The following is a 14,328-nucleotide window of genomic DNA, read 5'->3' on the forward strand; positions in this document are numbered from 1 at the left end:
TAAATCAGTCCCTCTCAAACTGCCAATGACTTGGGCTGGCAATTCAGTGTCACATTTTCCTGAAGGATAATCTTACTCAAAGTTTTGGAGAATTAGTTATGTGAGAGTGCAGAATGAAATTTTCTAGTAGACAAAGCAGAATCTCCCTGAATTTTATGATGAACTATGGAATTTTACAAAACTGATTTGATTATAGTAGGCAGTTTTGGGTTCTAACCCCAAATCCCCAAATGTCCAATCCCTTTGTCATTAAGGTAACTTAAATGGAAAATGTTCAGGCTTTTTAGAGCTAAGATTTGGCCTTGTGGGAAGTACTTTGATAGTCTACCGTTGCCAAATATATTCTGTAAGACTTTTTAGTTGGTAAATATTGTTTGGCTAACTTTATTTGAGTTTGACTCATTTGTATTTCCCATCAAAACTAGTGGTTTTCCATTGAGACACATTGCTTATGTCTTTAGACAAATACTTAATGCTATTGAAAATAAGAAACTAACTTACCATGTTTTCCTCAAGAAAAGCCACAGTTTTTACATTGAGTCTATAGGAAAAAAGAGAGACACAAAAATAAAATTTGCTTCTCCTTTAACACCTAAATTGTTTCTCCTTTGACCATTCTGCTGACTATTTCATCAAACAATATACCAATGCCTGAATGAATAATCCCTGGTCTCTCCCACACATAGCTGAGAACCCACAGAGGCAAGAAAGGTCTCTGTAAGGATGCCAAATGACTCTGGCTTAACTAAGGGACCAAAAAGGCAAATATTTCCAGAAAACCAAGGTTGACCTTAACCTTGGTACTTTGAGAATCAATTTTAAAATGTGAACAGAATTCAATTCACTTATTTCTAAATCTATTCTTGCATGGTTAGTAAGGGCATAGGAATATGGAAAAGTAATATATCACCTATATTTTCTTGGTTATATTAAACATATACTATATTCTTATTTAATTACTCACTTTGGTATGTTTAAGTTTCACATTTAAATTAAGATGAATTCAAACTTTTGAAAATTAAATTTAATATAGTTTCAAAGCAAAAGGCCATGCCAAATCTAAAAGGTGCTATAATTCACTTAAGGGTCCTTCCAATTTAAATAGTATTCATTAATTGAAAAACAATATTTAGTAAGCTCTATGTGCCAGGTGCTGTTTTATGTGGTTTAGATACAGTGAGGAACAAAAGAGACAAGGACTATTCTCTCATGGAGAATGTATTGAGAGAGACAGGTGATAAATAAGAAAATAGGTAATTTCAGAGAACAATAATATTTGTGAAAAAAATAAAAATAACTTGGACAAAGCTCTGTTTCTTTAGCTTGAAAGTTTGTGAAGGTGAAATTTAAGCTGGTAATGGAATGACAAAGGGAAGCAGAGCTTGTGAGAGTCTAAGAAGGGGAATCCCAGGGCCCTGAAAGTCAGGGTCAGGACTCTGAATTTCTCTGTATTAGGTGGGATGCTGCTGGAGGATTCCAGGCAGTGGAATGACAGAATGATCACATTTATATCAGCTAATGTCCACTCATCAGTCAGATCTCAGTCCCAAATATCACTTCTTCCAGGAAGCCTTCCTTAGTCAACTAGGATCCTCTGTTAGATGTCCTCAGGCACTGAGACACTTTCCTCAATTCCATTTGGCACATTATAACATTTGATTTATTTGTCTGCTTATTTTAGTAAATTTCTTTTTTCCACTAGACTCTGAGCTTCATGAAATTAGGAACTTTGCCCTTGTTCATCTTGTATATCCCTGCTCCTAGCACAGTACCTCAACAAGCATCTGTTGAGAAAACAGATGAACCATAAATTAATAAATGAATCACAGATTAAGTGAAAGAATTGAAGATTTGGAATTTTAGGAAGTATTAATATTGAATACTTCTTAGGCATTGAAAAATACAAAGAACTTTAGGTAAGCTCATTTCTTCTTTAATATGCCTGAGTTATCATGAGGAAAGATAGTTCGAAAGTAAAAATCAAATCATCCTTGGTCTGGAGCCAAGGGCACAGATATAGATGGCATTGATATTGTTTTTTTTTTTTTTTTTTGTATTCATTTCTTGGTGACCAGATTCACTAGATAATAATTTTCATAGAACCTATGTTTAACTACAAACTCAGTATGTCCCATATCTAACTGCCTGGAATGATTTTACTCTTTGTTTAGATTAACAAATCTTCTCTGATATTTCCAAGTGGATCTGGAAAAGATGGGATAACATATTATACTTGCTTCTTCTTTCTTTATAGTTGGTGAGTCTATATTGCTGTAGGAACAGTTCTGCTCATTTAGTGGACAAAGAATCTGTTTTTAGTTCCACTCTCATAGGAAGGAAAAACAAAGACTTTAGCCAGGCTATGATACAGAGGCAAATGGCCCTACAGTTATAAAGAAAATGGTAAGAGCCAGAATGCATGGTGGAAGCACAAAGGAGGGGTATAGAGGGTGGTTTGAGATGAGACAGATGTTAGACCATGCAAAGTCTTGCAGATGAAAGATTTTCATCTGTATCCCCAAAACAATGGAATGTTACAGAGGAAGAGAATGGGAGAGATAATGATACTGTCAACTTCTTATTTTTAAATCACTAGGAAAGCCCCAGTGATGAAAGAGAAAGGGGAATACACTAAATAAATATTTAAGAGGCAAAAGCTGTTGGTCTTACTAATATGTTGGGTGGAAGTGGGAGTAAGGGCAGTGTCAAGAATGACCACTAGATTTCTTCTGAACTGAATTAGATGGCAGCGCCCTTGACTGAGATAAGGGTGCTGGGAGAAAAACAAATTTGATGAGTTTTTTTTTTTTTTTGGTTTTGGTTTTGTGACATGATGAAATTGAGTTCGCTCTGGAACTCAATTGTAAAATTGAAATAGGCAATTAGATAGAAAGATTTAGAAGTCAGAAGAAAGTAATAGCGATACACATATGAAAGACATTGGCTTATGGATAATAATTGAAAGATATTTTCCTAAGTAAAACTTCCCAGGAAGAAAGAATACAGGGAGATGAGGGCCTAGTATTTTTTTGAGGAAATTTAGAAAGAATTAAATCAGCCAAATAAGCCTGCCAAGGAGACAAAGAAGAAGGTAAACCAGGAAACTGTGTTGTCATACAAACAAGAGAAAGAGAATGAGCCAGTTTTGATATAGTTTTAAAATTTTTCATCTATTTAATAAATATATACTAAGTACTGTACTATGATATTACTCTAGGTGCTAGAGATTCAAAGAAAAGTAAAACACAGTCTATAACAACACAGCTTTAATAAAAACCTAAGCAGTTCTCTTAGGACAATCAAGTTTGAAAACAGCAAAGTTGATACCAAGATAATCAAACCAAATTGATTATTGATTAAATGTAATGAATTAAATAAAACAGATATGTTTTATTTCATGTAATTTCTCCATCTTTTTATTTGAGAATGCATTATTTGACCAGTAAAAAGAAGACTGTAGCTTAAGAAAACATTATATTACTTTGACCTTTTTGATATTCTATTTTTTGATTGGCTGGATTGGAATATCTTATCATGTCCATCCAAGTAAGGGCAAGACTGTAAACACTATGAACTTGACTAGTCAGCCAATCAAATTAAAGAGTGCTGTAAAGGTCAAAGCAATCCAAAATGCTACTATAATTTACATAACATATGTATAGCATTACAAGTCCAATATTTCATCTTTCAGACAAGGATTGAACAAGAACATAAAAAGGCATAACCGGGAATGCATTCCCCTGACAATAGTAGAAGTGGAAAATATTCTTTGAAGAAAATTTTCTTGAGATTTCCAAAATTGTTACCAAATTAAAAAAATTAATTAGTTATTAGTAGGAGTGGGTTCAAGGCAAAAAGTAGGATATAGGAAGTCCACAGAGAAGTCTCAAGGAAAAGGCAGTGAGGCCAGGGATAAATTGGTCTCTAAGTTGGGAGACCTAGTTTCTAGTCCCTATTATGCTACTAACAAGTTATAAGACTTGAAAGAGGTATTCGGTTTCTGGATACTCTTTTCTTATTCATGAAGGAAGAAATATATTCATAATTATTGATTTCAATAATACTAGGAGCACAGTCTGTCATTCTTCTTTGCCCCCACGTTTGTCTAAAGATCTACATTTATATAGAAGATATATGGTATGGGTATAATTTCCATAATCTTAATGATTATGAGTCTCTAAATTCTGGTCAGAGAAATAGTTAAAGATTCAACAGCAAGGTAGCAGGAGACTCTACACATTGGTGCTAAAAATGACAATTGACTCATGTTAAAAAAAATTTTAAGTTATCTTCAAAACCTGCCTAAATATTGCAGGAAAAAAAGTATCTGCTACTATTCCATTCCTTTTGCTTTACTTTTTCCAGGCAGAATGTAATCTGCTGTGATTTTTCCATCCTTTCCATGCAAATATTGATATTGAAATAACATTCATTAAAATGTTGATAAGGCAGGGAATGGAAGCAGATTTGGTATAATTTTTTAAAAACTTATACTTTCTAGGTCAATCATAGAAATATTAAAGACTTGTAATATCATAAGTTATGCTAATGCTGAAGTTAAGGTTCAGAGAAATAATACATTTTCCTTGAAAAGTTACTTAACTTACGTGCTCATAATTTCTCAAGCCAAATCAAGAGTGAAAGTATTGAGCAATAAATGAGAGAATCCAGTCAGCTATTTTTACCAAACAAAATTGTGAAAAAAGGACATTTAAAATTACACACCTCTTTCCAATTACTGAAAATAACTATGTGGTGAACAATAAATACTTTACAAATGTTTAATACATGTGAGACAAAATAGATTTGCAAGAGCATACTAAGAACCTCTTCTTGGTCTTTTGATTTTGCATTAAATATGTTGTGTTTTGAAAGTGAATAAGCAAATGTGGTCATTTTAAAGTTTGTGGTTATTTCTCATGCAATATTAAATCTATTGAACTAGAGGGTAATCTTAGTACTTCAATCTTTACAACTGAAATAATTTCTTTCAAAAACTGTAGAAAGTATCCAGAATTTCTAAAATGTAAAAATTAAAACAGGTGAAATAAAAGAAGTTCACCTACAGTAAGATGTATACATGGAAGCATATTTAAAAGGGAATAGAAAATCTCCAGCGAATGAATTTTTAAGAACTGCTTGGCGTGAAGGTTTCTTGTGATTTTAGGAAAAGAAACATCCTTGACTCACTCAGTTAATGAAGAGTTGCAGTAACCAGTGAAAAGATGACTAATGCATTAAATATTAGTACTTTTCAAAATACAGAGGACCTTTTGAGATGATCCAATAGTGCAATTATTTTATTTTATAGATGAATACATTGAAACAGGGAGAAGCTACATGGCTTGTTCAAAGTCTCACATCTAATTAGTTGCAGAGTTCAAAATATTCCTAAGACTTCATATATCACTCAGGATAAAACCATGATTACAATGGCCTCCAAAGCAGTGCCAGTCAGGGTCCTAGCATGAATTTGATGGCGCATGCAAGGGTTTAACTGAGAAGAGTTCAATAATGGGTCTGTTTACAGAGGTGTAGGTAGGGTTAGAGAAATGAATGATGACAGTAAAGCACCTGGGCAATAACAATAATGAGAAGCCTCTATCACTCCTAGATTTGAAAGGAAAAGGGGAATGAAACATTGTTGCTAGAGTTCATAGAGAGCTTGGGGCCATGGATGAAGGACCATCTGACAGAAGGATCTGACTGGATTTACAATCATTGATAGAGTTGAGGCAAGGCAGGGAGGAGGCAGGTGTGGAGGAAATACTCCATTCTCTCTTTTTCTTTCTTCCAACCTCCTGTGGTGCCTCCATTTGGGAAAATCAGGTCAAGGTTATGGGGGTCTAGGTGATGCAGTCCATAGAGGTCAGCCTTTCAGGACTCAGAGCTTCGAGGAGAAAGCTGGCAAAATGATCTGAGATGTGTAAGTGGCACATGGCTCCTTAGAACAATGATTCTTATGCCCTGTTTTATCATTTTACCATCTATTAAACCTGTGCAGAAAAATTCCCAAGCCATTGCAACCCAATTGATTAATTATTCCATACGTAGGTATGTACTGGTTATCACTGTTTGAGCTACACTCGCAAATGGGCATGTTGGTGTCTTTAGAAAGTTATGGGCTTCAGTCCCATGTGGATGTTCCATGACGTCTGGAACACTAGACAGCGTGCTTTCTCATTCCCCACAGTGACTATTTTCATTCTTCCTCAGTCTCATCGTATTTCTGACCAAACTCCTGCCCATCTTGCCAACAAATGATTTTACCACCTTGTTCATAGAGAAAATAGAAGTTATCAGATGGAACCAGGGGAGGCTGTGAGCCAAGAGGAAAGATGGATTTGGGACTAGTTCTTGCTGGTTGTCATAACAAATTATCACAAGTTTTAGTAGCTTAAAACAACACAAATTCATTAGATAACTACTCTGTGGGTCAAAAGTCAAACATGGGTCTCACTAGGCTGAAATCAAGGTGTCAGAAGGGCCCAGTTCTTTTCTGGAGGCTCTGGATAAGAATCCATGACCTTGGCTTTTCCAGCTTCTAGAGGCAACCCGCATTCCTTTGCTTGTGGTTCCCTTTCTCCATCTTCAAAGTGAGACAGTGCATCTCTCTGAGCCTTCTCTCGCCAACCACAGCTAGGAAAGGTCTACTTTTAAGGACTCATATAATTAGCATGGGCCCACCTTGATAATCCAGGATAATCTCTCATTTCAAGGCCTGTATTCATGTATGCTCCATTCCCTTTTTCCTAAAAGGTAACATGTTAATATTTACAGATTCCAGGGGATAAGGGCATCGACCTCTTTGAGGGGCCGTTATGCTGCTTACCACAGGTTTGGAGGACACATTGCATTGTGTATGCCACATTTTTCTTCAAATTTCTCTCTAAATGTGCAGCATGTTTCTCCTTTATAGTCAAACTTATGAAATGTTTTCTCTATTCTCAGTCTTCATTCTTATTCACTTCTAAAACCAAAATAATTCAGACTAGTAACTTACCACTCCCTGAAACAGATTCTTTCAAAGTTACTAAGGTCTTCTCTTTGCTAATAAACCAAAGGAACATTTTCAGTTCTTATATAATTGCATTGGCTATTATTAATCTATCTTCCTTAAAATGCTCTTTTCTCTTGACTTTCTCGATTTTTCCATTACCTTTTCTGTCAGCTCCTTCTCAATCTCCATTAAGATTGTTGCTTACTCTATTCATTCATAAATATTTTTACTTTTGCTCTTAGGTACCCATATATGATATGAGACATTTCACAAATTCGGTGTACAAAAGATGCACACTTTTATTTCCTACTAAAGCTCCACAGACCCAACTCAGCTGGATGTTTGATATCAGCCCCTTGCATGTGGTCTTCCTACATTTCCATTTCCTGCCTAATCCAGAATTGCGTAAGGACTAATATTTGTTGAATAATTATGTGTATAATAGTTTCATATAAATAACCTCATTTTCTTTCTGTTTGTTTCTTCTTTTTTTTCCCCTCATCTGTTGGGAGGGAAGAAGAATCAAAATGAGATTTTAGGTAAAAATCTCAACCACTCTCATCCCTTCAGGGGATGTTCTGTCTCTAAGAATGGAGTAGACGTGGAGGTGAATAGGGTTACGAATTATGGCCCCTGTGTTCAGTTGAGTCACTCACTCAAGAACGTGGATGGAATGCACACTCTGGGAAGAACATTGGGACTTTAGCTCTCAGGTATGGCTTTGTTGGTAAACCTCCCCAGCTTCAGTTCTGAATAACCATAAAAGAATTTTCCTCCTCACTTTGCAGGGAGCACGTAATAGAAGTACAGACAGTAAGGTCCTGAAACCTTTGGGCAACCACGTGGTGAGGAAGCCCCTGCCCACCCTGCACAGAAGCCCACCAAGGCAAGGTCCACCTTCTACCTCCTCGCTACTTGGCCCTCTCACTTGCTTGCTCTTCTCTCTCTCTCTCCCTGCCCCCGTTTCCCTTTTGTTTGTTCTCTCTCTTTATTATCTCATTCATTTTTCCTCATTTCCCCTCTCTTCTCCTCCCACTTTTTCTCATTTCCCTGCTCTTTCTTTTTCGCTCTCTCCTCTTTCTCCCTTTCTGAGAAAAGATTCAGTTTTGGTTAGCATTCGGTATGAGTCTTGCTTTCTCTGACCTGGTAAAGCCATGCTGACTATGAAGTTCATCCAGCAGTAGGGTAACTCCTTTAAAAAATGCAGAATAATGACAGGACTAAGCAACCCCAAAAGCTGCACTGTCAGGGGCTGACGAGCCAACTGGACAACTTAACTTGAATTTGACATTTTAAAAATACGTGCACCTCATCTGGAAAACATATCAAATTTCTAGTAAAATGTTTTAATATTACTTGGTTATATGTTAGAGGATTTAATACTCCTTACATATTTAGTGTGGATAGCATGAAAACCCAAACCAAATAAAACATAGTGAAAAGCCTACACTGAACTGTTGAAATGCAAGTCTATAGCTTTTCTCTTTCAACAGAGGCATTTGAAGAAGCTATTTCCAAACTACACTTGTGATTTGGCCCTGACCATTATAATTAAGGAAGCCATCCCTAAAGCAAAAATCCACCACCTTTATTATATTTTTATCTCTTCACAGAATTTTTTCATGCTTAGAAAACACCGTCTATGTTTAATGTCTGTCTCCTCCATCTTTAAAGAAAGATGCCTGGAAGGAAGGAAATTGTCATATTTCCTGCCATGTCCCTGGCACCTAGTATAGTGCCTGGCCCATGACAGAGATGTACAAGTTAAGATCACCCTCCAGCAGGCAATCTGAAAGCTTCTGGCAGGAAGCTGAATGAAATGGATGTTTCATGAGGTCTTCATGAGTTGACAAAGTGAATGGGAGTGAGCAAAGGGGAGAAATTTATTGAGAGTTCATCAGAAAAACATCATCCTTTCAGGGGAAGTCAAGACTCAAAATGCTGATTCTATACTTCCTAATATGCAACAATTCAGCATTTAAGAAACTTACAAATACTTCCTTCACACCCCTGAAAGCCATTTGGCTTGTCATAGAGAGAAATGAAAAAAAGTTATTTATTTGTACATTTTCTACAACAGGAAACTTTGTATTTTTATTTCTTCATTCTTATATGTCTACTATAAAAATAGTTCTTATCAAGTACAAGGTACACTATTAGACTGGAGGATTACACATACCTTCACCCTTTAGAGAGTGTGATATTTTGGAAATACTCTCTTAAACCTGATCTTTTTATATACTTAACTTGAATGGTTGAGTTCCTGCTTCTAGAGGCCCAAAGAAATACTATGGCCTGAAGGCCCTACTAAGTCCCCCATCCTCATTTTGCTTTTGTCAGTTTCTTAAACTCCAAACTGTCTTAAACATCATAGAGCAGATGCTGTTTCCCCAGACAGGAGACTCTTTCTTCAAATCTCTGCTAGCCAACTCTTGCTATTTCTTCAGATCTTAAATACTCATAATTGCTTAAGGAAAAATGGACTTGTCCTCAATCACTAGATCAAACATGTTATGATAAGCTTTCACATTACTACATGAATTCTTATTTTAAACACAGTAGCTCTTTTATGTTTATTACAGTGATTGTTTGGCCAATGTCTCCACCGCTAGTTTGAAAGCTCCAAGTGTGCATAGAGAGTGCTGAAAAAATATGTGTTTAGAGAATGTGTAAGTGCAAAACCACCTGGTTGTATCTACTAACAGTAGATCTTGTGAATGCTGCTCAATTTGAAATTCTAGATTTAGTCCATTTAACAGCAACAATTCAAAAGCAAACAAAAAACCAAAATCCAAAAACAAATAGATCTCTTATGATAGACATCTTACATTTTGTCCTAGTTCAGAGAGTAGATTTTTAATTTTGTCATGAATGTTTGGTCTTATATAAATATGGCAATGGTCTGTATCATATATCTGTTATTCAGTTCATTTAATTTTTTTAACTTTTTCTTAATTTGTCCATTCTTTCTCTCATCCCTGAACTAACACCTAAAGACTAGAAATAGTAAAAATCAATAATGAGGCATAATTTCCTTTTAATATTCATTTGAAGTCCAGAAGTCATTCCTTCATTCATCTACTAACACATTCAAAAAATCAAATATTTATCTAGCACCTAGAATACAAGAGAACATATGGTATACAAAATGTCTTGATAAACCAAATGCATAAAAAGTTCTTATTTTTAAGCAGATCTTGATTTCACATAGAATTTATAATAATTGCATAAATAGCTGCAATAGAAGGCCAATGGGATAAGAGTCTTGCTAGTTATTTAAATTAAGTATCAGAGAATTTCAGAAGAGATCATTGCTAGTAGGGGTTATAGGTAAAGAGAAAGTATCAAGAGGGTAGCATTTGCATTGTGCATTAAGTAATTGGAGGGATATTGTTTGGTTAAAAAAAAATTCAGGCAGAGAGAATGACATTAGTAAAAGCCAGGAGGCCAATAGTCTCAATGGTGGAACCCAAAGAATCCAGCTTAGCTGGTGTAGCTCTGGAAGGCACGGCTGGAAAGGACGATTGAACTCATTTGCCAGAGGCCTTGAATTAAATTGACTAGATATCCCAGCTGGCCTGTGATTGTCCCACTTCATACCTTCTGTCTCAGCACCCTATCTGGTTTGTCATTTGAAAATATTGTCTTCCAAATAGTTATAAATAGAACCACCTTACAAGTCTACCAAATATAAAAACCAAGTTTAATAAATTAATATTTCTACAATTATATAATTTTATAACTTTAGTGCCCTGTTTTGCTAACAAATAAGTCTCACAATGGAAGATAAATTGTATAATAACCCCACCAGCAAAGGTCTATCATTGTTTATTAGAAGTGAGACAATGAGAAAATAATCACTTATTTTCCTCATAGCGTAATATACTACAATGTATCTTGTGAATTAAATGTAAAAATGTAGAACATTGCTATAAAAGATAAAACAGAACCAACATACATTAGTTTTCTGCCTTTTTTCATAACTAAAGAAATCTAAGCTCCCTTTTATCAAATGCTTTTTCAAATCCATAAATATAATCATTTTATATATAGCATATTTTCTAAATAACTTATAGCTGCATTTATAAAAATGGAGTTCTATGGTCAAATAAATTTGGATAAAAGCATATTTTATCATCCTCTTAAATAAAATCTAAGATAAACTTATTAGAGATTCACAATGAACATTAAAGACTTTGAGGTATTCTGCAGAAAACAAATTTGTTTAACATTTTATAACCCCATTTACCAAATGTATTAGAGCATAGAATCCTTTTATCAGTAAAATAGAAAGACATCATGTAGGAAAAAATATGTATCCCAAATTATTATAGGAACTATTGTGGGCTTATTCCAACGTTGATTTCTATTAGTGTAAATAATCATTTAATTAGCAATATTAGTACGTAGTCTTGTATGCAGGTGATTAGCATTTTATTTCTCTATATTCTAAGCAGTTGAGGGTTTTGTTAGGGGAGGTGACAGATAAGATAATTCATTTCTAGACTTTAAGGATCTTAACACAATTAAGCCAAAGTGCATTCAAAGCATAGTTTATCTCACTCCCTGCTCTCAGGGAGGTGAATATCTAAAAATCCTCCAGAACTGATAGTCTTTTTCATTTTTCTCAGATACATAAGCAGGAAAATTTCCAGTTGCATAATCAGTCCATTCTGGGTCAGCCCTTTCCAGGGCAGCCCCCAATCGAGATGTTTTTGCTAGGGTCCAACTCAACTCTCTACTGTTTTGATTCGAGTGTATTCCTTTGTGTTTGGTCTGTCACAGACACTCAGAACAACTGCTGAGCATCCTTCTCATAAATGTTTCATATACTTGACGACAGTATTTATCCCTTAGTTTCCGCATATTTGGATTTTATTCAATATCTTTTTGGTTGATGTGGAAGAAAGGGAGATGGCACTTATGTTTCATACTCCACATTGCTGCCAGATCTTTCTAAAACACAAATTGATAATGTCAGTCCCTGCTTATGATATCCTAGCGATTTCCCACTCCCTCCAAAGTGAAGCCCAACCGCCATAATAAAGGCCAAAAGACCCCTCGTCTTCTTTGCTTCTGCCTCACTTTCTGTCTGAATCCTTAATAATCACTTACTTCCACTGCAATCCTAGACACACCAGAATAATGTATGTCATATGGCTTGCTGTTTTAAAACTCCATCTTTTTGTGTTTTGTTGTTTTCTCTGCCAAGAATGCCCTTTCTTGCCTTCTTCAGGTTAATGACTACTCATGCTATAAGGCTTTATTTAAATAACAATTAAATTAAATGGTTTGTGTGCCCACCAGCACAGTCATTCACTTCTTCTGTGCTATTCCGTGTTTGTGCTGAATTCTTTTGTTCATCTCACAACACTGAAGTATAATTATGAATTTGCCTACATTTTTCTCCCACTGCACAGCTATAATGTTGAGGATAGGGTATGGTTGAATCATAAAATCTAATAAATGGTAAATGATACAGGTAAAAGGTGCATTTTTCTCATGAAACTAGAATTCCAGGGCTAGGTAGTACGGGGAGAGTACTGCAGCTCATGAACACCAACAGGAAATTGATTCATTCCCCCAGCCCGGAGGCCTCCATCCTCATCCTGATTGCCTAGTGATCACTTCTTTACCTCCAGGTGTCACATCCACAAGACTGACAAGAAAAAGAAGAGAAAAGAATAAACGGAAGAAGGAGTTAGGTCTGGCAACAGATTTCCCTAAAATACCTAGAAGACCTCCACTCACATCTCATTGCCAGGATTACATCACATACCTGCACCCTTATTATTAGAAAGTTTGGGATGGTGAGTGATTTGGAATGGACATATTCTTCCCCCCTTAAGAAAATAGAGGTTTTGGTAGCAAGGAAGAAAGGTAGATGGCATAGGCAACTAGCAGGGTTTGCCACACAGACTTTGCCTTCAGTGCCCTGAATTATACTTATCACCTACTAAGCGCAAGTGCTCAATAGTTATTAAATAAATGAATGCCAAAATGACTAAGTCTGCTTTTTAAAACTACATGTTTTCTAATTTAATCTTCCCCAAAGCATCTGTGTGCTTTCCACCAAGAGTTCATAGTTTTTAAGTAATTAATAGTTTCTGGCTTTTCTTCTTCCTTTCTTTAGAATTTGAGTAAGATAACAGGCCTTTTTCTTCTTTTTAGCCTACCTTCTTCTTGCCCTTGCAAAGTGAAGACTTTGAACAAATAAATTATCTGTGCAACCATAACTAAAAATATTAATTTTAAACTTTTTATTGAAAGGATCTATTTTTATCATTTAATGAAGTGGCAGTGACATTGTCTTATACCTAAAAAAAACAAAAAAAACCTCAAAAATTTAGTGTAGTAATATTAGTTTCTGAGATTCTAAGTGTTCCATAGAACACATTTTTTCTTTTTTTGTATAATCTATCACTTATATTTATTAAAACAAAGTGTATATATATATTATAAAATACACCCATTTAAAGCCAATACTTGCCTGGCCCAAAGAACACAATGAAGGTAATTTTGCTCTGTTTCTCACTTTCATTTTCTTTCAGCAATTCTCCCTAATCTGATTTACTAAAACAAACAAAAAAATCTTTTGGCAAATGCTTATTGAATATTTCCTATGTGCCAGACACTGCTCTAAGTACTTAGGATACATTAGAGAATTTATGAATGAGATATATATGTATATGAGATAAATGCATTTTAGATCATTTTCATATAAACAAACACCTATATAGGTCACTTTGAGCTTTCATATTAGTAAACTCAATGACCAATTCTCTGTTCTAATCTTACTTGAACTATCAGCAATGTATTTTTTTTCCTCCACACCCACCTCTATCAACCAGCAATATTTTGACACATGGTCAATCACTACCTGTATTTTCAACACCACACACTCTACACATGGCTTCCAAGACACTACATCTTCTTGAGGTCATCGTGTCATGCCATGCTGTTTACATCTTCTCAGTCTGTCCTTTGCTAGTTCTTTCTCATCTATTCAAATTCAACAAGGTCTCTAAGACTGAAGACTTAGATTCTTTTTTTTTTTTTTTGCTTTTGCTTTATCTACTTTTTTCAGGTTATTTTTATCTAATCCTGTGGCTTTAAATACTCTCTGTATGATGAAAGGTCTACAAGTTATATACTCCGAACTCCTGTCTTGTACATTCAACTTTCTACTTAATATGTCCATTTGAGTGTTGATGAGTTGTCTGAGACAACTGTAAATGAAATCAGATTCCTAATCCCTGTTCACCTACCCCAAGCCTTCTTTTTCCATAGTAGTTCTCACCTGAGTAAATGGCAATTCATTCTTTTTT

Source organism: Lemur catta, chromosome 8, assembly GCF_020740605.2.
Source record: "Lemur catta isolate mLemCat1 chromosome 8, mLemCat1.pri, whole genome shotgun sequence".
Classification (NCBI taxonomy): Eukaryota; Metazoa; Chordata; class Mammalia; order Primates; family Lemuridae; genus Lemur; species Lemur catta.